Source organism: Sorghum bicolor, chromosome 6, assembly GCF_000003195.3.
Source record: "Sorghum bicolor cultivar BTx623 chromosome 6, Sorghum_bicolor_NCBIv3, whole genome shotgun sequence".
Taxonomy (NCBI): Eukaryota; Viridiplantae; Streptophyta; class Magnoliopsida; order Poales; family Poaceae; genus Sorghum; species Sorghum bicolor.
This window is the reverse complement of record NC_012875.2, coordinates 45086297-45112688: the sequence shown is the minus strand read 5'-3', so window position 1 is coordinate 45112688 and position 26392 is coordinate 45086297. Positions and strand designations below refer to the sequence as shown.

The 26392-nt window shown below is 41.3% G+C and overlaps 2 pseudogenes; both read right to left on the bottom strand.

Moving 5' to 3' along the window:
• Window positions 9006-14965, bottom strand: LOC8074007 (annotated as a pseudogene).
• Window positions 17746-19582, bottom strand: LOC8074006 (annotated as a pseudogene).

Sequence of the window (26392 nt, the reverse complement as noted above, 5' to 3'; positions counted from 1 at the left end):
TCGGTGGAATTTCGTAATCGACAACTTTGAGAAAATCTTTCTCCCAAACTTCTCCTGAAATGCACTTGGTCCTCTCATAGGTATCTGCCTCTGCCGATGCAATGACATAAGAAGAATCCCCCGGGACAATCTCAATCTTGTCACCTACCCACTGAACCAGGCATTGGTGCATGGTAGACGGGATGCAACAATTGGCATGAATCCAATCTCTTCCCAACAATAAGTTATAAGCACCCTTTCCACTGATTACGAAGAAAGTTGTCGGCAAGGTTTTGCTGCCGATGGTCAACTCCACACATATTGCCCCTTTGACTGGAGACACGTTTCCTTCAAAATCCTTGAGCATCATATCGGTCTTGGTCAAGTCCTGATCTCCTTTTCCAAGCTTCCGATATACTGCATATGGCATAATATTAATAGCAGCTCCACCATCAACTAGGATCTTGGTCATTGGCTGCCCATCAATCCTTCCTTTGACAAACAGAGCTTTGAGATGCTGTCTCTCGTCATCGGCAGGTTTCTCAAAGATAGCCGTCATCGGATCCAGAGCCAGCTGAGCTATCTGATCGGAAAATTCCAACTCATCATCACTGGATGGCGCAAGAAACTCCATCGGCAACATAAAGACCATATTAACTCCTGCCGATGGACCTCCTTTCTTAGGATCTGACTGCTGTTGATCCCCAGACTGACCAGAATTTTCGACCTTGCTTAGCTCCTCTTGCCTTTCACGCTGCAATCTCCTTTTCTGTGTCCTGGTCAACCCTGCAGGACACCATGGAGGGAGTGGCTTTTGCCTTGCTGCCGGGCGTCGGCTCTCCCTTGACTCCATACGATATGTGTTAGCATCCCTGCAAAATATAAATTCATCGGGAATTCGTGCATTAGCCATCTCTTCGAGCTCTTCCTGGTTCCTGGGAAAATATTGGACACGATCACCAAGCCTATCGTGTACGTTAAGCCTGCTCCCCAGCCGATCATGAACCGATGCTCTTCCTCTGATCGGCCCATCAAATCGCCGGTTGTCATCAGGATAACGCCGATCAGACCTGTCGTACCGATCATAACCATTGCACTCAGGGTAGTCTCTGACAGTAGGAAGCTTAATATTTTCTTCCCAACAATGGATGAAGAACGGGCAGTTCCAATGATCTCTATGCCGATTCCACTCCTGTCGGCGTCTTTCTTCCTCCCATCGATAATCTTCTTGCTGGCGCCGATACCGATTTTCCCGTTGCTGCCAGTTCTTTCGAGGTCTTCTATGAGTTATAACGATACCAGACCGAGGGGGTTTATCCAAACTGGTTCGTGTCTGGACTAAGCCCTTACTTTGCGCATCGGCAGTAGTAACTTGATGTTGAGGATCTACCGATGCACTTTTCTCGGCTATTTCCGATGTTAAGACCTTGGCCTTCCCCTTGGCATCCAACATGTTTGTCGGGAAAGGATGTTGGTCTATCTTCATCGGCTTCTGGGTCTTGGAACTATCAAACTTAATCCTCCCAGATTCTATTGCCGATTGCAGCTGCTGTCTGAAAACTTTGCATTCATTAGTGTCATGAGAAGTTGCATTATGCCACTTGCAATATTTCATCCTCTTTAACTCCTCAGCCGATGGGATTACGTGATTAGGAGATAGCTTGATCTGACCTTCCTGAAGCAGAAAGTCAAATATCCTATCGGCCTTAGCGGTGTCAAAAGCGAACTTTTCTGGTTCCTTCTGCCCAAAAGGGCAAGACATCGGCTTCTTGTTTTTTACCCACTCTACCAAGCCGATGACTGGTTCCTCATCAGAATCGGAGCTCGTTGCTTCATCAACAAATGATACTCTCTTGTTCCATGCTCTTTTGGGCTCGAAAGGTTTGGCGTCTTGATCAGAAATCCTCTGCACCAAATGACTTAAGCTTTCAAATTCCTGAGAAGCATGCTTATCCCTGACATGTGGCAATAAACCTTGGAAAGCCAAATCGGCTAGCTGCCGATCATCTAGAATCAGGCTGTAGCATTTATTCTTAACTTCCCGTATCCTCTGCACGAAACCTTCAACCGATTCATCATTGCGCTGTCTTAACTTGACCAAATCGGTGATCTTCTTCTCATGAACCCCGGAGAAAAAGTATTTGTGGAATTGCTTCTCCAGATCGGCCCAAGTAATCACTGAGTTGGGAGGTAATGATATGAACCAAGTAAAGGCCGATCCAGATAATGATGATGAAAATAGCCGAACCCTCAATTCGTCCCTGTTACCAGCTTCTCCGCATTGAATGATGAACCTGTTGACATGCTCCATAGTCGACGTATCATCCTGCCCGGAAAATTTGGTAAAGTCTGGTACCTTGTACCGATGTGGAAGTGGGATCAAATCATACGCGGGAGGATACGGTGTCCGATAAGAGTAAGTATTGACTTTGGGTTTTATCCCAAATTGATCTCTCATTACTTCAGCGATCTTATCGGCCCAATATGCATCGGCATCCTGCCGATGAGGCAGCTGCGGGTCTAGCACCTGGTGGCGAGCCTCCACGTGTCTGTTTGGGGCATGATCTGCACGGAACATTGGGTCGATCATCTGGCCCCCAATTTGCGGACCACCAAACTGTTGTCCACCGACTTGCTGCCCCCCGAGTTGCTGTCCAATATTCATTGGCTGGCTGGAAATCCCTTGACTTGGGAATCCGGGATAGACCTGTCCTTGCTGGAACCCTGTAGCCTGGTAACTCTGTGGAAAAACTTGTTGTCCAAGCCACCCATTATTAGCGTTCATCGGCATAGGCGCTGCCGATGATTGGTAATTAGGTACCATCATTGAATTGACATATCCTGACTGGGCCATAGACCTCTGTTGCATCAGCATTGCATCTGCCGATGCATTAGGCATCTGGAACATCGAATCTTGAGGATTCCCAGGGTGAGGTCTTGCAGTAGTAGTTGTCGTGTACCGTGGACTCTGATTCAACGGCGCGTTGGGAGGCGCCGATGTCATAGGAGTCTTGCCCCTCATGTCGTTTATCTGCGATGTACCTGGCGTCAATTCTGGAGGCATACCATAACCCCACCAGTTAGGAGGAAGAGTCAACCCTGACATTGCCGATGCCAACATATCTGTAGTCAGCCTATTCTGCCCACCTGAAGTCTGCGGGTTAGTTGTCATCGGCACAGATGGTGCATCGGTAGCTCCCGATGTATTTGGAGGGACAACAGATTGTGCACTTGCAGCCGTCAAAGCAGCCGATGGAGCCGTGACCTCTGGTGCCGTTGGCTGATGATGAGAGGGGCCCACATAATCTGGTGGGATCTGTCCTTCCTTGAAAGTTCTTGCCACGGCATTAAAAACCGTATTAGACAGTACACCAGCTTGGTTGATCAAAGCCCGGTTGATAGCACTGTCAACCATATCTTGAAGCTTGCCCGAATTGGCTTCGAAAGTAACCTGCCGTGGTGTCGGCAGTGCCTCTTTCTGGATCACCTCGCCGCTCCTGTTTATGCTGAAAGACCTCAGGCATTGCAGCTTGAACTCTTCCATGGCTTGGGCAATAGCTTGCTTCTGCTCATCCTTGAGATTGGCCTCCGTCACGGTGATGACGTTTTCTTGATCAATTGACATGTTGATCTTGATCTTGAATCTGGTCCCACCGGGCGTGCCAAAAGATGTGTTGATGCAAAAGCTGATCTGCAAACACAAAGGGCTAATACCCGATTCAAACGTTAAGGCGTGCCAGCCGATTTGACCTTACTATCGGCAAAGGTGGTAACTCGAATACTTTGGTCCTGACAACAGCGATACGCCCGGATGTCACGGCCAAGAGGTACTCACGCGAAACTCGAGAATACGCCGAGCTTAAGTCGACGAATTCCTAAGAACTCGTGATAAAAAGAAAAGAAAAAAAAAGGTATGACGAAGTCGTCGAAAAGTAGATACTAGAATATGAGTAAAAACTTGTGTTTGATTGATTGATTTATGTTACAAGGCTCGAGGGTCTACATTTATACCCTGCTCAAAGAGCTGCAACCAGACACGACTAGAATTCGAATTCCAAATTTAAACAGAGTTCGTGTGCAAAACGATCTAAATAACTAAGGAAAACGTAAAACTATCCTCACGTGACAAACTAGGACATCCCCATAAGCCGATCGGCAACTTCCAGGTTCTCCCTCTGTGTCATCGGCAGACTCCTATGTCATAGCCATCGGCACAAACACATCATCACCTATGGACTTGGTCACGTTCAACCATCCTTCCATCGGCAACCATCTTCATCGGCAACTCACCCTGTAGATCAAGCACTGCCGTATTATCTTGCCGACCTACACTTTACCAATCGTGGACACGTGCCCAAAAACGGTGTCAACAAGTATCACCGACCCGACCCCCCCGACTCCTACAGGGCTCGGTAACCCTCCACAGAAGCAACCATACTGGCAGCCATCCCTCAAGGACGAGACGGACCAGCTTCAACAGGGACAGGACTGTGGCTTCACCATTCAACAGAAGAAATCTACTCATGTAAATACCTGTCTTCCCTTGAGGCTATAAAAGGGGAGCCAGGGCTCACAACAACGGACAGGTCCACAAGGTCCAGAGGATCAAGTTCGCACACAGAGCACTCTTTCTCAGAGCAGCAACTCGCACTCTGCCCACCACTAAGCCGAGACCTGGGACTTAGCCCTCTCTCGCAACCTGCTTGTACCCCCTACTACAAGCACCTTTGGGTGCAAAGTTATACAGAGATTCTGACCGCACTGGACGTAGGGCATTCTTAGCCCGAACCAGTATAAACCCTCTGTGTTTCATTTGCATCACCATCCGAGCTTGGTCAGTCACGCAGGTTTATACTTGTTAGTGCCTAGACCGCGAGTCTAGACGCCGACAGATAAGTATATAAAAAAATAAATATTACTACCGGTTGAAGCCATTGACCTGATAGGGATATTATCACTGTCGGATAGAGGTCAAACCAACAACAGTATTAGGCAAGGCTCATCATTATCGGTGAATGCCCAAGTTTGGTTTTGGTAATTAATGACATCAAGTTGCTAATGCCTTGTGTCCAAGTGATTTGAGTTAGGCATAGCAACACATGTGATGAAGGTGCAAGGTGGTATGGAAAGGTGGCCACATGATTACAAAGAGATGAAGCATGAAGTGGAGATTATGGTGATAAACAAGGAGTAAAGTGATCAAGGCAAAGGTATAAATATAGGATTTTGCTTTTGTCGGTCTAAGTTGAGTAGAGAAATGTTTGATCGGATTTAGGATAGATAGCCGACTATCAAGAGGAGAAATCACGGTCATCTCTCGAATCAAGTGCTACTAGGTCCATATCTTGAGCATATGTATTAGGATCTAGTAAAGTGCTAACCTAACTCCTTTGGGAAAATGTTTATGAAATGCTAACACACATGCACAATGGTGGTGGTCACTTGGTGGTGTTAGCACTTTTGCAAAGGAGGTGGACCCCTCGCACAGTAACATGAGCGAGTCCGGTGATGTGCGTCCAGTGGTTCACTGCAGAAGCGCTCGCGGCATCGGACGCTGGAGAGCGTCCGGTGTCCCGCGTTCGGTGACCCGGTGTCAAAAACACCCTCTCTACGTACGGGTCCAGTGTGTACCAGACGCGTCCGGTGGGTACTTAACCGCGTCTGGTGGTTTGAAAGTGACCGTTAGAGATCGACGTGCGAGATTCAAAAGTTTGACACGTGGCTGTCTTCTGAGCACCGGATGTTCTTGAGCGTTCGGTGGTTGACCTTCTACGCGTCTGGTGCCCCCGAGTTTTGTCTAGTGAAAGAGCCAACTGCTCTATTTGTTGAGGGGGCTTATAAATAGAAGGTGGCCAGCCTTGGGGGTTCTCTCTTGCACTTTGAACACTTGAGGCATACTTTGAGCTAGAGAATACTCCCTTCACTCATATCCTTGCTTGATTGCTAATCCTAGTGAGATTGAGTGAGATTCAAGTACATTGCTTAGTGAGTTGCATCTAGTGGCACTTGATCCTTGAGTTTGCTGTGGATTTCCTGTTACTCTTGGGTATTTCTCGACGCCCTAGACGACTTGGAGCAGCGGAGGTGTTGAGCTCGTGATTGGAGATTTTTCGAGCCTCACCAAGTGATTTGTGAGGGGTTCTTGAGCCTTCCTCGTGGGAGATCGCAATTGGCTACTCTAGTGGATTGCTCATGGCTTGGAGGATCCCCATCTTGGAGTGGATGTGCGGCACCCGCTGAGGGTTTGACTTTGAATTGCCAATTAGCTTATAATCCATCAAGTGGGTATATCGCCACGAGGACTAGCTTGTGGAGAAGCAAGTGAACCTCGGTAAAAAATCTTGTGTCATCTCTTGTCGAGGATTATGTATTATGATTGTGATTGTGAGTGATTGGTTGGATATATCTCTACTCTACAGCGTTGGTATAACTATCACTCTCCACTCCTTTACTTACTTGCATACCTTGCTAGTTGTTTAGCTTGTTTAGCATAGTCTTCTTGTTTAGGAGTGTAGCTAGCCTTCTCTTGTTGTTGTGGTTTAGTGTTTAGCCTTGTACAAGACTTTAGTGTGGCAGAACCTCCTGAATTAAGTGGCCCACATGCACCCATCATTGTCTCAAAGACTTCTGATCGGCGTGCACGAGTTCCAAATGACACAAGAAGTCTGTCGGGTGTCCTTGGGAAACCCGAATCATCCACGTTACATTCTTTCCAGGAATTCCCTCATTAAGCATTACAACATTACAACATTTTCATAGATAAGATAAATCAGAGTAAAAGCGGAAAGGTTACATAACATAGATTGAAACTTAAGTCCAACGGTTACAAACCATAAGTATTAGTACATAAAGGGTTCGGAACTTTATATTACATAAACCATAAGTCACACAACAAGTTTTTGCTTGCCCAAGGTCACACATCAGATTCATCATCATTACTTTCCTCCACAAGAGTGAAGTAACAACGACCATCAAAAGGATTATCAAAAGGTTCACCTGCAACATGGGTCAATAAACCCTGAGTACAAAAGTACTCAACAAGACTTAACCGACTATAAAAGAGGTGAAGACTTAGGTATGCAGGCTATAGGGATTCAAGGTAAAGCTTTAGCAAAATCAAAGCATTTCTTTTGCATAGAAGCTTACTAAGATTAAAACCTACTTTCAAGTTTTAACTCAAGGTTATCATATATGACTAACTAAATTATTATCAAACTTTCATAAGCAAACCATATCTTTCTTATACCAAAGATTCACTTATTACTACGATGATGGTGTGAGGATTGAGGCTCCATATCCGAGGAAACACGGCGATTCGAATCGATTAAACCCAGCTGGCATATGTACCACACGACATATGTAGAACTTAAGCTTGCATATGTCAACCTGTTTCTATAGATCCTCCCATACAAGAACGGGTCCAGCGTCACCCGAGAGTACAGTACACCACCATCCTACAGCCAATCTAGATGTTTCCCGGTCATCTCAGATCCGTAAGGTGGGTACACGCTACTCTCGCCATCTCTCCACTCCCAGTACGCGGTTAGCCGTTCTCAAGTATCGGAATAGCTATAGGTAAGGCTTACCATCGCATGTGGGCTGTACTCAAAGGTCTCAATCACAACAGGCCAACAACGGAACGGTCCTTAATCGACACAGTTGGAGACACTACTTTAAGACTCCATTCTTAAAGCAAGTCCACCAACCGGTCTCAAGTTTAAACATTATTAACCATAAAAGTATTCCGCAACAACCCTTCAAACTTTCTCATTTGAAAACCTATCTAATAAGCAGGGCTAAGCATACTAAGTATTTTCATAAAACAAGTATCAAGGTTAATATTGAAATCATCATGGTAGATAATGCAGCAAATAGGATTCACTCAACTCCTATTCACCTAATGCATCATATTAACTCAAGTGATATAAATAACTTTATGAAAATACAAGGATAGGGTTTAATGTCCGGGGCTTGCCTTGGTGGGAAGGGAAGTCCGACAACTCAGAAAAACCAGATGGATCCACCAACTCAGAAGCAACCCACTGAGGATCAGATTCCTCTGGAACGTAGTCTACACGTAGAAGTGCATATGCATGATCAATGAGATGCTCAAGACATGATAAAGACAGGTTACATGTTCTTGGATGATAACAACAAACATAACTACCTCGAGTACAATTTACCTTCTTGTAAAGAAACAAACTAACCTAGCTATCAAAGCATAGATTACTACTAAACAAATTTTAGCATCTTCATTAAGCAATGTTGTGTAGCTATCAATCAACAAAGATCATTTATATAAAATAATCCATAACCAGGGAGCATATCATACTAAGTAACCACTGGTTGTCAATCAATCCAAAATACCACTCAAATCCTAAAGGGATTAATTATTTCTATTTCTTTTATAATTATTTTAAATAGCTTTATTATGGAACAGATCATACTTTATCAAAAAGAGTTGAAATTATTCATGGAGATAGATAACAGTAACACAAACTCACATGTCAAATTTCATAATTTTTGGACTTTTACAGAGAGCTAGATAAATCATCAAAGCTTCATTTATTAATTAAAGCATGGATTTAATTATCACAGAAAAGTTACTCAATATACAAGTTTGATAATTTTTATATTAGCACAGACATATCATAAGATAGCATGTAAATTTTCATGAACATCAGAGCTATAGATTAAATATAGCAAAAATAACAAAACTAGCTACTGTTTAAATATAAACAAAAAGAAAAACACAAATTTTAGCCCTAACTTGGCTTTCAGCCCAGCACTAGCCCAGCTGAGCGGCCCACTGCGCGCGCACAGCGGCCCAGCCGGCCAAACACCCGCGCCCCATGGCGATCTTGCAAAAAGATCCCTCGGCTTAAACTAAACTAACCCGCAGTCCATACGACTGTTCACTTGAGTCAAGGACTTCGCAACCAACCCCCTCCCCTTTCTCATCTTTACAACAACGAGGTCCCCGACGCCCCGGCTGACCAGAGCGCGGCATAACGCGGCGGCGTGGGTTACGCCAGCCAACTCCGGCCACCCCGAACCAAACTGAGGCGAGCACGAGCACCAGCAAGCAACCCGCAACCGAACGAGCTAGAAAACCCGAACTCTACTGCCCTAGCGAGCTCTGGCCACGAGCGGCGGCGGACATGGCCGCGGCGGCGCTTACGCCGGTGACCCTGGACCGGTAGAGATAGGATGAAGAGGTCGGGAAGCATCGGCATCTCACCCTGGGTGTGCTGACGCAGAGAGAAGGAGCAGAGAACAATCGGGTGATACTCGTCCATGCGACCAGTGACTCCGGCGGCGAGCTCCGACGAAGAAGATGATGTTTCAGCGACAGCTGTGAAACAACGGAGAAAAGAACGAGCCGATGAGCATCACAGGGTCATGTCGAAGCAAAGACGAGAGAAAGAGAGAGCAGAGAGTTGCCCGGATGGGCCAACCACGGGAGACTCGAGCTCGGCGGCGATTTACTCCGGCGAGGAGGAAAACGATGAATTCCGGTGCTCTGGTGCGAAAGGAAACAGAAGGATGGGTTCTGGCGATGCGCAAGGATGTAACAAAGATATGCCCACGGTGAATTTGGATATGGATCAACCGTTGCGGTGAATTTTGGATTTGAGTGAAACGCTGCCCGTCGGTGCTCCGGTGGCAAAACGACGTCGGTGAGCGCAAGAGGAAGGGACACGCCGCGCTCCACTTCGCCAGCAGCTGCTTCACCTCGCCACGGTCGCAAGCACGTGCTTGGACGAGGTAAAACGGTGCTCACGCGCTGGCAAACGCAGATCCAAGACCAGCTGCACACCGCCAAGAACAGTGACCAAGGCTTATCTCCCTCTTCCCCATTTACCCTTTCTGTCTTTTGCGAAAATCAACCAAAATTTGAATAGAAGTCAAATTTTTGCCAAAATAAAACTTGTTCAGAATTTTGAATGCTACAAAACATCTTTAAGGGTCCAAGACTGATTTCAAAAGGAAAGGGACGAATTTGAGCCAAACAGTTTGAAATCAAATCTCAAATTGGGAAAATTTTCAATTTTGTTATTTGGGGCAGATTAGAAATTCCAAAATTACTTTTGATTTTCCAAAACAACTTGAAAAACTCCCAACATGAAAGTTGTTCAACTTTTCAAGCCCTACAACTTTCATGTTGACCATTTTTCAAAATTCCAAATAGATTTTGAATTGAAGACTCAAATTAGAAAAGGGGATACTTTCCGGAAATCTGTATTTTCAAAATTACTTTGAATTTTGTATTGAAACTTCAAAAACTCAAAACACCAAAGTTGTACATCTTGACAAGATCTTCAACTTTGCTTTTAAACACAACTTCAAATTTTGCTTAGTTTTTAAATTGCACAAAAGGGGGCATATCCAGGGTTTAAAATTAGGGTTTTTTTTTCCTTTTAGCTCTCGGAAAACTTTCACCCAAGGGATTTAATCACCAACACAAACATCCAAACACAATATAAACACACTTAAATTCCTAAGCACATTCAACAAAATTTAAACTTATTTTAATTTAGTGCATCAGTGTGTGCTTAACAAAAATACTATGCAATGCTCATGATGACATGATCCACTTTTAGTAACCGTAACATCGGGGATGTTACATTTAGACTTTAGGTAGATTGCATAGCTTAGCTAAGCTAGTGCTAGTTTAGCTTCGCTATTTGTCTTACTAATCAACTTATCTCTAGTTGAGTTTGTAGAAAATTTAAATAGGCTATTCACCCCCTAGCCATTTGGACCTTTCAATCGGTTGCTAGCTATCGGATCTCATTCTGTCAGGGATACTTGTGGACTTGTATGAGTGATACGAGTTAGAGTACCGCACGTCAAGATCCGATTCTAGGATATATTGGTATAAATATCAAATTGTTAAATAAATTTGTTAACCGTAGTTTTAAAAAATCCAATCCTAGAAGCGACAATGAAGCTTATCCCTTGCATCGAAAATCAAGATTTAGCAAAACCAGGCAGTTTTTCTTCATATGTGGCCCTATATCCCCAAAAGATTGTATTCCTTCTTATAGTTCTCTAATCTAAAAATGATGAGAATCAGTTCATAATGATCCAACAAATCTCGAGCCACATCCATAGCTATCATCATATCCTTTTAGAGGCAATAATGCTACTGAAAGTTTAGAAGTAAGCATTCCTCTTCCTAGTGATTTGAACTCAGATTGCTCGGGACCGGAGCACTAGGAATCAGGATGTTGTAACCCTGGCTTAGTCCTTAGTGCAACTAGTTTCATCATAGTGAGTAGGATACTCGGATTATGAACTTAAATCAGATAATGCAATGCCTCAATTTTGTGAATATTTGCAGTGCATGGAGGCTATAATTAAGATTATGGTTCTGAAATTTAACAACATGCTCAATGACCACCATCTCATCACCCTTATATAAAAGCTTAAACAAATCTTCCCCTGTCATGCTTCATGGGATCATTATATAGATGGCATGAGAATGAACACGTATTTCCACACCACCATCGTAAACACAGAAGGGCCATCTTGGCCTCCTAAAACAGCAAAACTTCCTACGTCGATTCCAATCTAGAACTGGCAGACAAAAACAATCCAAAGAGGATTGGTGCTAATTGCAAGTGTTAAGTTGATGCATAATCATATAACATGCAAGGGCGGACCTTGAGAGGGCTTTTGTTGGTCGTGCCAGGAGAAGAGGGTCGACATCTCGACGATGGCGACTGGCAAAAGGCAAAGGAGAAGACGATGATGATTTGGAACTGCGTGCCTAGGTGGGAAACTAGGAATCCTGGCTACCCAACTCATAAAATATGCGAAAAACCCTCCAACCTCCGGGAGAAGTAAAGGCGGTGTGGTATCCTCAGCACGACGAGAAACTATAGAAATTTGGTTGCATTGTGGTTGCAGTGAACTGTAGATGGCAAGGTTTCCGACACTTATCCGGGTGGTGGTGCTGGCGAGGTCAAAGCGACTCAAGCGAGATGCAAGGGCAAGTGGGTCCGGCCGAGCCTGAGTCGAGGTCAGGCTTAGGGCATAGCAATACCAGACACGCTAGCACCATGCGCGGTGGACTGCGTGCATGCTGGAAGTCAAGGACAAATCTGGATGTGCCGAGGGAAAAGAACCAGGCTGCATGGAGACAAAGTTAATCGGTAAATTTTTTTTGTTAAAAGATCCAGTTATCTATTATCATAAGAAAGGACAAATTGTTATGAACGACGTATACAAGTATGAAGTAAACGAAATCAATCACAGCGAAGACACACGAATTACGTAGAAAATCCCTTCAATACGAAGAGAAAAAACCATGGACACCAGCCGACAACAATCTCACTATCTCAAAAGTTACATGCGCGAGAACATAAAGAGACGTGAGGGTACCGAAAATTCCAGGGACCGAAACAGCAGTACAAACAGACGGTACCGGTGCTGTAATTATAAGGCTCCACATCGGTCACTCCACTGGTGGCAAATAAACTGGCAAACGGTGCTGCTTGGCCATGCAGACCTGAGCGTGAGGCTCTCTGGAGTCCCAAACGGTGAAGCAAGCAAGGGAATAGAAGATCGATGACGGGTTCATGTGGGCCCACCATTGTGGAAGCGGCATGCAACCGCACACCTTTCTCCCTCACGCGTCTGTGTATTTCCTAAAAACGATGATAGGGAAAATTTATTTCTTTGCAGAAAAAGGATGTGCAATCAGAGAGAGCATGGATCACCTAGATTTTATATACAATACCTCTATATATGATTTTATCTAACAAATTAGTCTTTTAAGGAACATAGGATGTTGTGATACATAAATGTATTGAAACAAATTAATAAACAGGAGCATTTCCTGGTTCATCTGAATTGATCACACTTGTTGATGAACACATGTTTCCAATTCTACTTTCTCTTGCTCTTCCCTACCCTTATTTTCCTTGTGCCCTTCTAATTCTCTGTGAACCCCATCTTGAGCGCCGTCATCGACTGTGGTGGTCTCTATGTTGCATTGCAGGGTCTTTGTTTCCCTGCTTTTACCCCATAGCATACTGTAAAGGCCTCCACATAACAGAATTCCACCAATAATGCTGCATTTTTTAGAGAGCGAAAAATAAGGAGGCATCAACAAATTCCATGAGTTCATCTAGCAAAAGGCCAATTAATTATTCAACTTATGTTATCTACCTGCCAAGGTGAACCATCTCTCCTAGAAAGAAGGAAGAACATAACATTGTTAAGACGAAGCTGAGTGGAGTCCAAGCGGTAAGGAAGACAGGGCCCCTCATCTCCATGCACCATGCTTGGAGATAGTAGTTCACTCCAGCCACTACAAAACCCTAGGCCATTGATTTGTTGGGTCCATGCATAAAACAGGGCAAATCAGTATTCTTAAAATTATTGTATTGCCGTTTTTAGAAATGTATGGTGCAAATGAATAGTACGTATATAGCTAGTACTGCAGCTCACTAAAATTAATGCAACAAGAGCCCTGTTTGGTGATGGTGCGTTTATTAACGAGTTTCCAATGGAAACCCTGAGAATTCTTAACCTAGGCCAGCAATTTTATTAATCTAACTAATGTAATTAACGAGTTCTAAATAAATCTTGTGCTAGACTAGATGAGGATCTGGTACCAGTTTACTAGTAGTTAGAAACAAAAAACAAAAAAAACACCTGACCCAGTAATTGACTCATCATATGCAAAAATTACCGAGTAAAAGATCGCAAGCAAGCCGATGTCTAGGTGGAGCTTCCACATTGAAAAGTCCCTCTCAGCTACCACTGCGGCTAAGAACGATTGCACCATGCTGAACAGGCATTGTGTCACCATCACAAGCATCTTGTTCGGAAACTCCTTGAGCACGGCGGCCTATATGGATGGACACAGATATATATAGCGTAAGGTAATAAGTAAAATTAATACTAGAACATTTATATTTATGTATACAGTTCTGATTTGCAGATGTTGATGAGACCTGCAGGATGAGCCAGAGGACATATGCCAGGGCAGCGAGCAGCCGAGCACCGCCATGAACGTCCCTTTGATCCAGGTGGCTCCCATCAACGTTTTCGGGGCCGTGGCGGAGGCGGCATGGGTGGGAGCAGCAACGAAGGCATGGTGATGGTTGACGGCGCTCAGCAACTCCCCGGCGTACAAGGCAATGACTAAGACGCCGGCAAGACAGAGCGCCACGCCAGTCAGCTTGGCTATGCCCGATGGACTCCTCAGCTTCAACTCCTCCATCCTGCGTGGGCCAATATTACATATAGTTAACAACCAAAGCATATATATATATTTATAATTACTCCATAGACATTATTGCATATATATATACTTGATTCTTCTATGATTTATAATGTCAGTTAGACACCTTAATAGAAGTGCCAAGCAGAAAGTAATCACAGGAATGGAGTTGGTTGATGCTGCTACCACCGTTGCTGATGTCAATTTCAGGCTCACGTTGTACAGCGTGCCGCTGAATGTAATCCTGCAAAACCGACGAACCAATCCAACAGCAATTCGATCTCAAATTCCTCCTTCAGCTCCGGAGGAAATCAATCGTTCAATGAACCCTAAATAAATTACTCAACAAAACTACATGCATATGCTTAGCTTACATACCCGATCAAGGCGCAGACGAAGATCTTGAAGAGCAACGCGGACGACATGGATCTTGCATTTCTCCTGCTAGAAATTAAACAGATCATCTAGATCATCTCTATATCATTTTGAGGTGATGAAACTCTGTTCACCAGACCACGTGATTTTGCTTGTTTTCCTAGCTTTTAGTTATCAGTCAGCGGCCAGCGGCCGGGTGGTAGAGTAATCGAGTTACCTCTCGAGAAGGACTGCGATTGGCAGCATGAGGAGAGACGCGGCTATCTGGCGGTAGAAGATGAAGACGAAGCTGTTCAATCCATGGTCTATTGCTGCCTTGTTGATAACGAACATGCCTGCGAAGATCACCCGTACGATGATGGCGACTATGTAAGGCTTTGTCCCGTCGTCCATATCGACTAGTTTGCAGAGATAATATGCTCTTACACAGCTAGAGACTTATATTAGAGGGCTTAAAATGTGTTTCTGATACTTTCGTTCTATATATATAGCAGATGAATGCTCATGAAACTTTTAATATGATCCGAAATATATTAATAAAGTATTAATGCTATCGTTGCAAAGTGCATTTATCATAATGTGAACAGCAAAGCATTATGTATCAGCGCGCACTTCCCTTAGGACTTAGGACCCACAGCCATATATATAACAAGGCAACGTATCATATGCAATCATATAAAAAATATGACATATCTCTATTTTATCTTTATCCTCTCTACTAAGAGCAATTTCATATTCTTCCTAGCTACTAAGAATAGAGATATTGATAAAAAAAACCTCCAACAGCCTTTTTATTTAGTTATCCATAGCCATCTTTTATTTCAAATTTCTTGCTAGCTGAAGATAGAAAAAGAGAATGACTTCCTAGAATGCACACAAGATGTAAAAAAATGGAGAATGAAAAGATATAAAAGATGATTTTTATAGAAATGACTCTTCAAATGATGATTTAGATAACAAACTTTAGAAAGACTCTTGAAGATGCTCTTATAACTCTTCGTCCTCAGTAAACTCTAGCACTCCTTCGGCTTCTTAAAGAGTACAATTCTAGGTTTGAACTAAGTTGTTTTTTTTAAGTGCAACGAAAAGGAACTAGCATAGTATAAAACTAAATCAGTAAATTGGTTTTCAGATTTCTGTTCTACTCAAAAAATGAACTGGGCAGGAGATACGAAGTGAAGAAAGATAGAAAAGGATGCAAGAATTTGACTTGAATACATAATCATGTTGATTCTTTTCCTTCAATCTTGTTTGATTTTTGGATCATCAGGGTCTTCTGATTTCTAGATTTCTGGATCTCGATCTGTGTTTATGTTGGAAATAGAAAAATAAGGTTCACTAGAATCAGACGCACAACTGACTATTTGGCATATCTGGAAGGAGAGAAACACTAGAGTTTTCAGTGAAGCATCGAGTGGGGAGCTATCGGTCTTCACTAGAATCAAGGACGAATACTCCGACTGGGCTTCAACAGGAAGGCGAAGACTTAGTTTCCCAAGGATTTAAATAAACAACATGAGTAATTAGCATAGGTTTCTAGCAGCCCACATGGCGGCCTGCTCCGTGGGTTAGCGCCTCTCATGCATTTGTTTGTAACTCTATTTCTTGCTTATTTATATAATGTCAAAATTCTGGACCTTTAAAAAAATTAGGTTCCACAAAAGAAAACTAAGAATAATCTCAGTGGTAGGTTTCATGTTCCACTTTCGACCTCATGAGTTGGAAGCTGTGTAGACAAGTTTTGGGCCTGTTTAGTTCACCTCTTTCATCAAAACTTTTGCTGTTTTACCCCATCTTTTGGCAAATCATTCTAAACAGTATGGGAAAAAAAGAACAAAACTTGGATTGCTAAACTTTTGCATTTGAGATCCAAGAGGCCCAAAACTGAGGGGCGCGTGTTGTGTCTGCATGGCTAAAGTTTTACCATGCATCTAAACACCAAGAAGTAAAGTTTAAATGTGCAAGAGTTTTGTAGCAAAAGATTAGGGACAAAAGTTTTGTCATTCCAAAAGCATCTATAAACACCATCTTCATCTCCATGAAATACATTTTATCACATAAAACTTTTATCATCTCTTTTTTTACTTATTTATATCATGTCAGCTTATTAATGCTTATAAACTTTCATGAGATCCCCACTAAAACTAACCTTGGGCAACAGGTTCGTATAGGCCCACTCCTTGAAAGCGGCACAAAACTACATACTCCCTCCATACCCATAAAGAAAGTTGTTTTGGATAAGAATTGAGTCAAACATTATGAATATAAATCATAAATAACTTTTAAGTTGATGAATTTCATAAAAATACATATGCCACTTTTTGATAAATATTTTTATAAAAAATCAAAGATAAGCTTTGGAGACCGTGTCGTTGTCATAAACGATTTTACCTTTTCTCCCTCGCGTGTGTTTCCAAAAAACGGGAGGGGGTGTCGTTTTTTTTTCAGGAAAAGGCACGTGCAATCCGATTGTTCATTTCCAGCACAACCGTGCACTGGTAAATTTTTTTATTGATTTCGATGTACTTTCCAGCACACCCGTGCACTAGTAAATTTCTTCACTGATTTGGATGTACTCACATACATCAATCATTGCTTAATTAATCGATTGAGTATTTCAATGCATGGGGTCCTTGGCACCCTAGTTGACATCAAAACTGAAGTGATATACTGTATTTAAGGAGTAGCTAGTCAGATGCTTTGAATTGGTACAGAATTTTGGCTAAAATTTCATGATTTTTGGCCCTTTGGATGACCTCAGATAAATGCATACATCAGTAAATGGACGAGATTTGTTCAGTTTTCAAATTTCAATGAAAATATCACAAAAGTTCAGAACAATTGGCTGAAAATTAAGCGATTTTCGTTCCTACGAGTACCCTCTAGTATTAGAATACACAGATCCATGATGAGAGAAAGTGAGACTTGACTTCTGAAATCTGAAGTAGATCCGTGCTCTCTCTCTAGTTAACAAAAATGTGAGCAAATTGTGAATGCTCAATAGCCACGCCTAAGATTTCACATACAGTACCTTTGTTTCTGATTTTAGCTAACAAATTAGTTCTCAAAAGGAATATAGGATGTCATGATACATAAATATATTGAAAACAAATTAATAAACAGGAACAGTTCTGGATTCAAGGGATGATTGATCACACTTGTTGAATACAGGTTCCAAATTCTGCTTTCTCCTGCTCTGCTTCCCTACCATTATTTTCCTTCTGCCCTTCTAGTTCTCTGTGAACCTCACCTTGAGCACCGTCGACCGTGGTGGTCTCTGTATTGCACTGTCCAGTCTTAGTTTCCCTACTTTTACCCCATAGCACTAGCACACTGCAAAGGCCTCCACATAGCAGGATTCCACCAATAACGCTGCAGTTTTGCATTAAGAGAGAAAAACAAGAGGGCCATAAAAAGGTTGATTATTCAATTTTTTATGTTCGTTATTGCTGGTGCGACGTACAATATATACTCCCTCTATCTCCATCCCAAATTATAGTAAGTCATTCCAAAAATCTTAGAAAGTCAAAACATCTCAAGTTTGACCAAATTTATATGATAATATAATAACATTTATGATACCAACTAAGTATCATTAAGTTCTTTATTAGTTAATTTTCATACTAATATCTATTTGATGTCATAAATCTGTCTATTTTTCTTATAATGTTGGTCAAACTTAAGATGTTTTAACTTTCGAAGATTCTTGGAATGATTTATAAATTGGGATGGAGAGAGTAGTATATGCTTACCTACCTGCCAACATGAACCATCTCTCCTAGAAAGGAGGAACAAAATATTGTTAGGATAAAGGTGAGTGGAGTCCAAGCGGTGAGGAAGACAGGACCCTTCATCTCCATGCACTATGCTTGGATATAGTAGTTCAGTCCGGACACCAAAAACCCCTTACTCATTGGTTTGTTGGATCCATGCATGCATGCATATAAACATGCAAATCAGTATTCTTAAAAATTACGGTCACCTTTTTGGAAATGGGTTGTGTAAATGAATAAAATAATCCCTCACAATATAGCTAGCATTGGTCAATAATAAAAATGAAATAAAAGTATTATTTGGTGAAGGTGCAGTTGTTACTTATCTAGTGAAAAATCAACATGAGGAAAATGCAACAAATTTTGAGATCTTATTATTCAACAGCTTCTGAATCCTAGTTGACAACTTCCATGGAAACCCTGGGAATTCTTAATCTAGGTTGACAGTTTTCTTAACCTAACTAAAATGTAACAAGTCGTAATAAACTTTTGTTGTAGATGAGGATCTGGTGGTAGTACCAGAACCAGTACATACCAGTACCAGTTTATTAGTTAGAAAAAACACAAAAAAAGAACTTGATGCAGTAATTAATTAACTTCTCAAATACAAAATTTACCGAGTAAACGACCGTGAGCAAGCTGATGTCTAGCCAGACCTTCCACATTGAGAAGTCCCTCTCAGCAACCACTGCGACGAAGAACGATTGCACTGTGCTGAACAAGCATTGTGTCACCGTCACAAGCATCTTGTTCGGGAACTCCTTGAGCACAGCGGCCTACAAATGGATGGACATAGATCGATCAAGCACAAGTAATAAGTACAATTAATAAAACATTTATATAGTTCTGATATGCAGATATGTTGATGACACCTGCAGGACGAGCGATATGGACCATGCCAGCTAAGGATGAAAACGGAACGGAAATATTCCGTACCGACCGCTTTCGTTTTCTACATTATGATATCGTTTTCTATATTATGAAACTGTTTTCGAATTTTGTCAAACATAAAAGTTTGTCAGTTTCAGTTGGTTTCACAACCATTTTTATTCTTTTTTTGTACTTTTTAGTTGCTAAAATATAGAAATATTCCGTACCGACCGCTTTCGTTTTCTACATTGTAATTCCGTTTTCGACCGTTTCCGACCGTTTTCATCCTTAATGCCAGCACAGCGAGCACCGCGACGAACGTCCCTTTGATCCATGCCGCTCCCATTAACGTTTTTCTGCTACTGTTTCCTTGTTTATCTGTGGCTCTGCCACTTTTCGCCCTAGCGCTAGAGCGTTCGGTGCTGTTGTTGTTTTTTTTTTCTTCTCAAAACTTTTGTAAATCTACCTTTTTAGACCCTTTTTGAATATATTCAGGTGAAAGTAATCCCCTGGTGAAAGTTGACGTTTTCGTGGCCCTTTGATCCACCGTTTACAAGACCACGTAATTTGTCATTTATTTTCCTAGATTTTAGTCAGCAGTCAGCGGCCCAGCGGGTGATGGAGTTACAGTTATATTACCTCTCGAGAACGACTGCAATGGGCAGCAGGAGCAGAGACGCGGCTGCTTGGCGGTAGAAGACGAAGACGAGAAGCCGTTGAATCCATGGTCCACTGCTGCCTTGTTGATAACGAACATGCCAGCGACGATCACCCGTATGGTGACAGCGAATCTGTAAGGCTTTCTCCCGTCCATATCGACCTAGTAGTAGTTCCAGGAAACCTGCTGTCACAGTCACAGTTAGAGACGACTCAAGAGAGCTTAAAACGTGTTTATGATTCCTTTTGTTTTATATATATAGTATATAGCTGTGCTGAACTCCTGCAACTTTTGATAGGATCCGAAAGAGCAATAAAATGCAATTGTTAGGCAATGGGACATTCATGGTAATGTAAAAAGCAAAGCATGCATTCTGCATCAGCGCGCGCAATTCCCTTAGGACCCACAACCATACCAAACAAATATAACATGTCTATTTAAGTAAAATTCATCAGCGACTCTCAAAGTTGTTTAGAGGTGTCCTCTTCGTACAAGCTTTGGTACTCCTTCGGTCAAGAAAAGAGTGCAATTCTAATTTTGTACTAAATTATTTTTAATTTTGATTAAGTTTATAGAAAACAATATCAATAAAATATGTTTCTGCCTTCCTATGATTGCATTCTGTGTAATCAGAGCGTGGAAGAAACAGCTTCACACCTTTTTCTTGAGTGCAGCGTGGCAAGAGATTGCTGGAGCCTCATTAATTTAACAGTGGTCAGCAGTCCTAATTTTGTGGACAGATTTCACAGTTTCAGAAATCAGATCAATGCTCCCTTCTTTATGGAGATTATCATCATCATGTGTTGGTGCATTTGGGGATTAAGAAATGATTTCATCTTTAGAGGAATTCAAGTTGACTGCCTCAGAGGTTTAACGGTTTTCAAAGAAATCTTCAGACAACTCCTGTGGAGAGCTAAGAAGAAGTACTTCCCGGCAATTGAGTCATGGATAGACCACCTTGCGTAATTTTGTTGATTTTCTTTGTTTCCTTTTTTGTCTCCTAAACTCCCCTCTTTGGTCCTGGGGCTGTAATCCTTAAGGTTTTCCTTTTTTCTGTAATCCCCTTGATTACTTTGTTGTTTCTTCTCGAACCTTTATTTATTTAATATATTTTTCAGTAGAGGCCCTTTGGGTCTCTCCTGTTTCCTCAAAAAATATTTATATCTTCAAATGGATTTAAAATTATATATTGTGATTAATATAATGGTACTTATTTTTATATAACTGGATTATATTTGAAATTGATTGATTTCTAGTTCTCAAAATAATGTTTCTAGTTTGGGAATATAGACCATTTTTAAACTTTGATTTCCAGATGCAGTCCAATGCTGGGGCACTCTGGAGGCATTTCGAGAGTTGTTCTTGATGGAACTGAAAAAAGATGTGCCTCTATAAACCGTTTCTATAATAGTGATATAATTAATCTGTGCATGAAGTAAAACAAGTTTATCAATGGGTAAATTATATTTTCTATAGCTCTTCCTTAATACACTCGGATCCCACAAAGTATGTCATTCTAACATTCAGATTTTGTCTCACAAAGAGTGTGTCATTCTCACTTTTCTCTGAATACATCTCTATCTCTGTCTCTATCTCTATCTCTATCTCTCTCTTTCTCGTTTCCTTTGCACACCACCTTAGTTCCCATGTGTCCATATCCAAAACTGCACTTAATATGGAATGGAGCTAGTATGTCTGAGGGGGTGTATATTTTAATCAAAAGATGGATTTGATAATTTCCAATATGTTTACATGACCAGTTGGAATCCTAGCTCCACTCATGCCTGACACTAGCTGATTTACTAGGTGTTGGGTTTGCTTCTCCACCACACACAAGAGATGCACTAGCTAATATATATTCTGCATGAAAGAAATCAGGAGTTTGAGACTTTATGCAGTTAGGTATTGCCCTAATTAATGTCTAAGAAAGTAAGTGGCTACCCACACGACAATTTATATAGAATTGTAGGTTGGTGGTTACTTTGCTGCCATAACAAAACTGATCAAAAATTGGTAAGTTGAGTTGCGCTCATATTGTAGAAGACCCACAATGGTTAATGTTGTAATTCTGCAGGCTAGCCTTTTACATGAGTAACCTGATCTTGCCAACTGGTGTCATTGATCAAATAGACACGATATGAAGGCATTGTCAGTGGAAAGCCTCAAATGCTAGCTACAGCAACAAAGGCAGCCCTTGCGCAACAGGGCTGTTAGGAGCTGCCAGTCGGCACCGAGGACAATGCCAATCAGGAGATGCTTCTTCGCGATGTTGATTTTGGCACGCCACGCAAGTCTTCGGGTCCCATATAGGTACACGTCACATGTACATGTGACTGGCATGCATATCTGTCGGATGGATAAATGACCGCCTAGAGACTTATATTATGACGAAGTGGCGTTCGTTACGGTCCTAAAACTGTGAGTGTCATAGATGAGTATTTGGTTCAATGATGAAGTGGTGTTTGCTATACTTCTAAAACAGACATATGAGTAGGGCGAGAGTAGTGTTGGCAATGGGTAAATCCCCATCGGGTATGAACTCTTCAGACCCATCCCCGTGACAACAATATGACACCATGGGTATCCCCATATAGAGTGATGGGTTGGAGAATTTCCCCAGATCCATACCCGGGTGGGTAAATTAGACCCGGCGGGTCACCCATACCCGCCAAATATCAGCAATTCACAAGCACCAGTCACGTAGTAGCAATTCACAAGCATCGTCATATAGCCATTCACAAGCATCGTCACATAGCCACCTCATCATATACCTAGCAAATACCAACATAATAATTTCTGCTGCAACCACTAGTCACAACACCATAATAGTTCATTGTCCATACAAATCACGTAGTAGAGAGTAGTACTTTGCTAGCACTACATAGGGTTTCAGTGTATGGGCTGCCGGTGGACTGGTGGCTGGTGGACTTCTTTAGTTTTGGGCTGGGTATTTTTCACCCATGGGTAAATGGGTATGGGGACTATTAGAACGTCCCCATACCCGCATACCCAATGGGTGAAGGGTTTGCTCCGTTTGTGTACCCATGGATACTGGTTTCACTCCATATTGATACCCTAATAGAGTAAATACCCATCGGGTCGCGGGTCGCGGGCACTTGTGATCTATGATGATATCTTGGGTCGTCCAATGATTAGTTGTGATGATATCTGGCTTTGTCACCAATAGTTTGCGCCGGGTCTGTAATAAACGATCCATGATGAAATATAAATTTCATTATAATTATGCGTTGTTATGTGATAAAAGTTTGCTTTGTACGTGTTACATCCGGTTTTAAAGAACAAAACCAGACTGGCTATATGTGTGCCCAGTAAGTCCACACATACAACAACAGAAAGGAACAGTATAAGAAACAATGTTATATAACGAAAACATACTTATAATTAACACTTACATCAGAGTATCGCGGAACGGTAACTAATCTTCAGGCTCAATCTTCACAGGGACGGTTGACTGGGGGTAACATATGCCTAGCACTTCTTGTATCCTGAGAACACCTTCATGATTCCATCGCTCTTCTGCCCAACTCTTACTAGTAAACTGAAGTGGTGGGAAATAGCAAGAGTGAGCACATATCGTACTCAACAAGTATAACCAGGGGTTCATAAGGCTCAAATAGCTGACACTGGTTTGACTGCATTTAGCTTTTAATAGTGGATAGCATGTTTAATCATTGGATATCAAATATCAAGGTAGCATAAATAATCCATTAATCACATGATCAAGTGTAAGCATAATTAACCCATAGCATAAACGATAATCAAATGAACATAATAACATAATAAGCTCATCATCTTAATGTAGATGTCCCAAGGCCGCTCCTGACCGTGAGCTCGGCTAGTATACCAGTTTTACACTCTGCAGAGGTTGTACATCTTTACCCATGAGTTATGATTTACCCTTTCGATCTAGGAACGGCGGCTCGAAAAATCGGCTGTACTTTCGGAATCAGCGCGTCGAGGGCTACGCCGGCATATATATAGTGTTAGGGTTTTGGGTTGATGGAAAAACAAGATATTTTATTATTTTCGGAATTAATTATTTTCGGGATTAAAATAATTCCTGATAAGTCCAGAATTGATATTTAAGCCCCGAAAAATACTCCAAAGGCTCCAAAAATTTGGAGAAAATTCTTAAAGACATTTTAGAACATGAAGAACCCAAATAAGGTATTTAGAGCTCATGAAAAGATATCTAGGAGCATCTAAAAATTAGATTTTGCTCACAGAAAAGCGAGAAATAATTCCCGAAAAAGATGAAAAAATTCTCGAAAAGTTTTTATAGATCGGTTGATGAAAGATGAACTCAAAAGAATGATTTAGGGTAGAATAAGAGAATATGAAAAACTTTAAATAAAAGATTAAGATCAAGAAAGAAGTGGCTCGATTATAAAAAAAGCTAGAGACACGTAGGATACAGATCAATAACTTACTAAGCGCGTTCTAAAACTCTACCCACTTACAACACAAAGTCAAACAACAAACAAACATCACATCATATCAAGCAAAAACCCATCAAGTTAAATTTAGAAAAATCTAAAGAATGATGTATTTCATATAACTATTGACGCTATTTTTTTTACTGACATTAGAAATTTTATCCAAATATCAAAACATTTATTTTAATTAGTGTTTTCTATGCACAACCTAATATTTTAATTTTGGGGTGTGACAATTCTACCCCACTTAATAGGAATCTCGTCCCGAGATTCGAAGAGACTATAGACAATGATAAAGCAGATCATCAAGGTTCTTTTGAGACTTTTGACAAGATATGATTTAGGAATTAAGCATTAACGAAAGTTGCAAAGATTTATTCTCAAGATTTATTCAGGATTTATGACATGAGATCAAAGGATTATATATTAGCATAGGTGGAAAGGAAAGGTCAAGGAAGGGTCAAGGAAGGTTTAAGAGAATTAGATAAATGGTGACACATTATGAGGTTTAAAGTCAAGGAGTAAAGGTCAATAAGAGATAATATAAAAGATAAAGATACATCTTATAGTGGTCAGAATTCCTTAATTCAAGATTTCTGAGGTTTATGATAAAAGATTATAAATTAGCAAGGATTGATAAGAAGAATGAAGATTGTTTTTTTCAAGGTTATTTTGAGCTCTATGATAAGAGATGATAGGATGACTGTAGATGGACAAAGGTTAAATAGAAAATATTGGTTGGTCACAAGAAACACAAAAATTGATGACAAGAAAAGTACACTAGAAAGATGAAGTTGACCTTTAGATCATTATATTACATGAAGTAAACGATCAAGGAGCAAAGACCAACAAAAGAGCATAAGAAGATGACGATGGATGGTAGAAAAGATAAAGTTTGATATACAAGAAAGAGATATACAAGAAGAATAAAATTGAACATTAGATTTTCATGTCTTGAAACTTGAGATAGTTGATGGTAGCGGACGCTACCCCACTTAACAAGATTGAGCTACTTCTCAAGATGGTACCTTCTAGATCTCCTTTGTAACACATGAACAGAGATGACACACAGGCATCACACAACCAAGACAGGCACACAACACATCATCGATTCTATACGTTTTTTCAATAATGGTGGTCATCCTAAAGGGCGGGTTAGACATGATGAAAGGCCATCGAATTTTGAATAAAGCAAGTTTTGAAAAGTTAAGTAAGACAAGTAAATAAAGGCCAAGTTGATAAACAGAAATAGCTCAAAGGAAGCTATTCAAGGAGGAGAGACAATATGACAAGGATGAGAAATAGTCAAATCAATGGTCAAGGAGGTGGAAAATTAGTTTTTATACCAAATTAGACTTTTCTAATCGACCAGTGCTACCTAGGCATATGTCCTACAGTCAACACTGCTCTGATACCACTCTGTCACACCCGGTTTTAAGAAACAAAACCAGGCTAGCTATATGTGTGCCCAGGAAGTCCACACATACAACAACAGAAAGGAACAGTATCAGAAACAATGTTATATAGCGAAAACATACTTATAATTAACACTTACATCAGAGTATCGCGGAACGGTAACTAATCTTTAGGCTCAATCTTCACAGGGACGGTTGACTGGGGGTAACATATGCCTAGCACTTCTTGTATCCTGAGAACACCTTCATGATTCCATCGCTCTTCTGCTCAACTCTTACTAGTAAACTGAAGTGGTGGGAAATAGCAAGAGTGAGCACATATCGTACTCAACAAGTACAACCAGGGGTTCATGAGGCTCAAATAGCTGACACTGGTTTGACTGCATTTAGCTTTTAATAGTGGATAGCATGTTTAATCATTGGATATCAAATATCAAGGTAGCATAAATAATCCATTAATCACATGATCAAGTGTAAGCATAATTAACCCATAGCATAAACGATAATCAAATGAACATAATAACATAATAAGCTCATCATCTTAATGTAGATGTCCCCAAGGCCGCTCCTGACCGTGAGCTCGGCTAGTATACCAGTTTTACACTCTGCAGAGGTTGTACATCTTT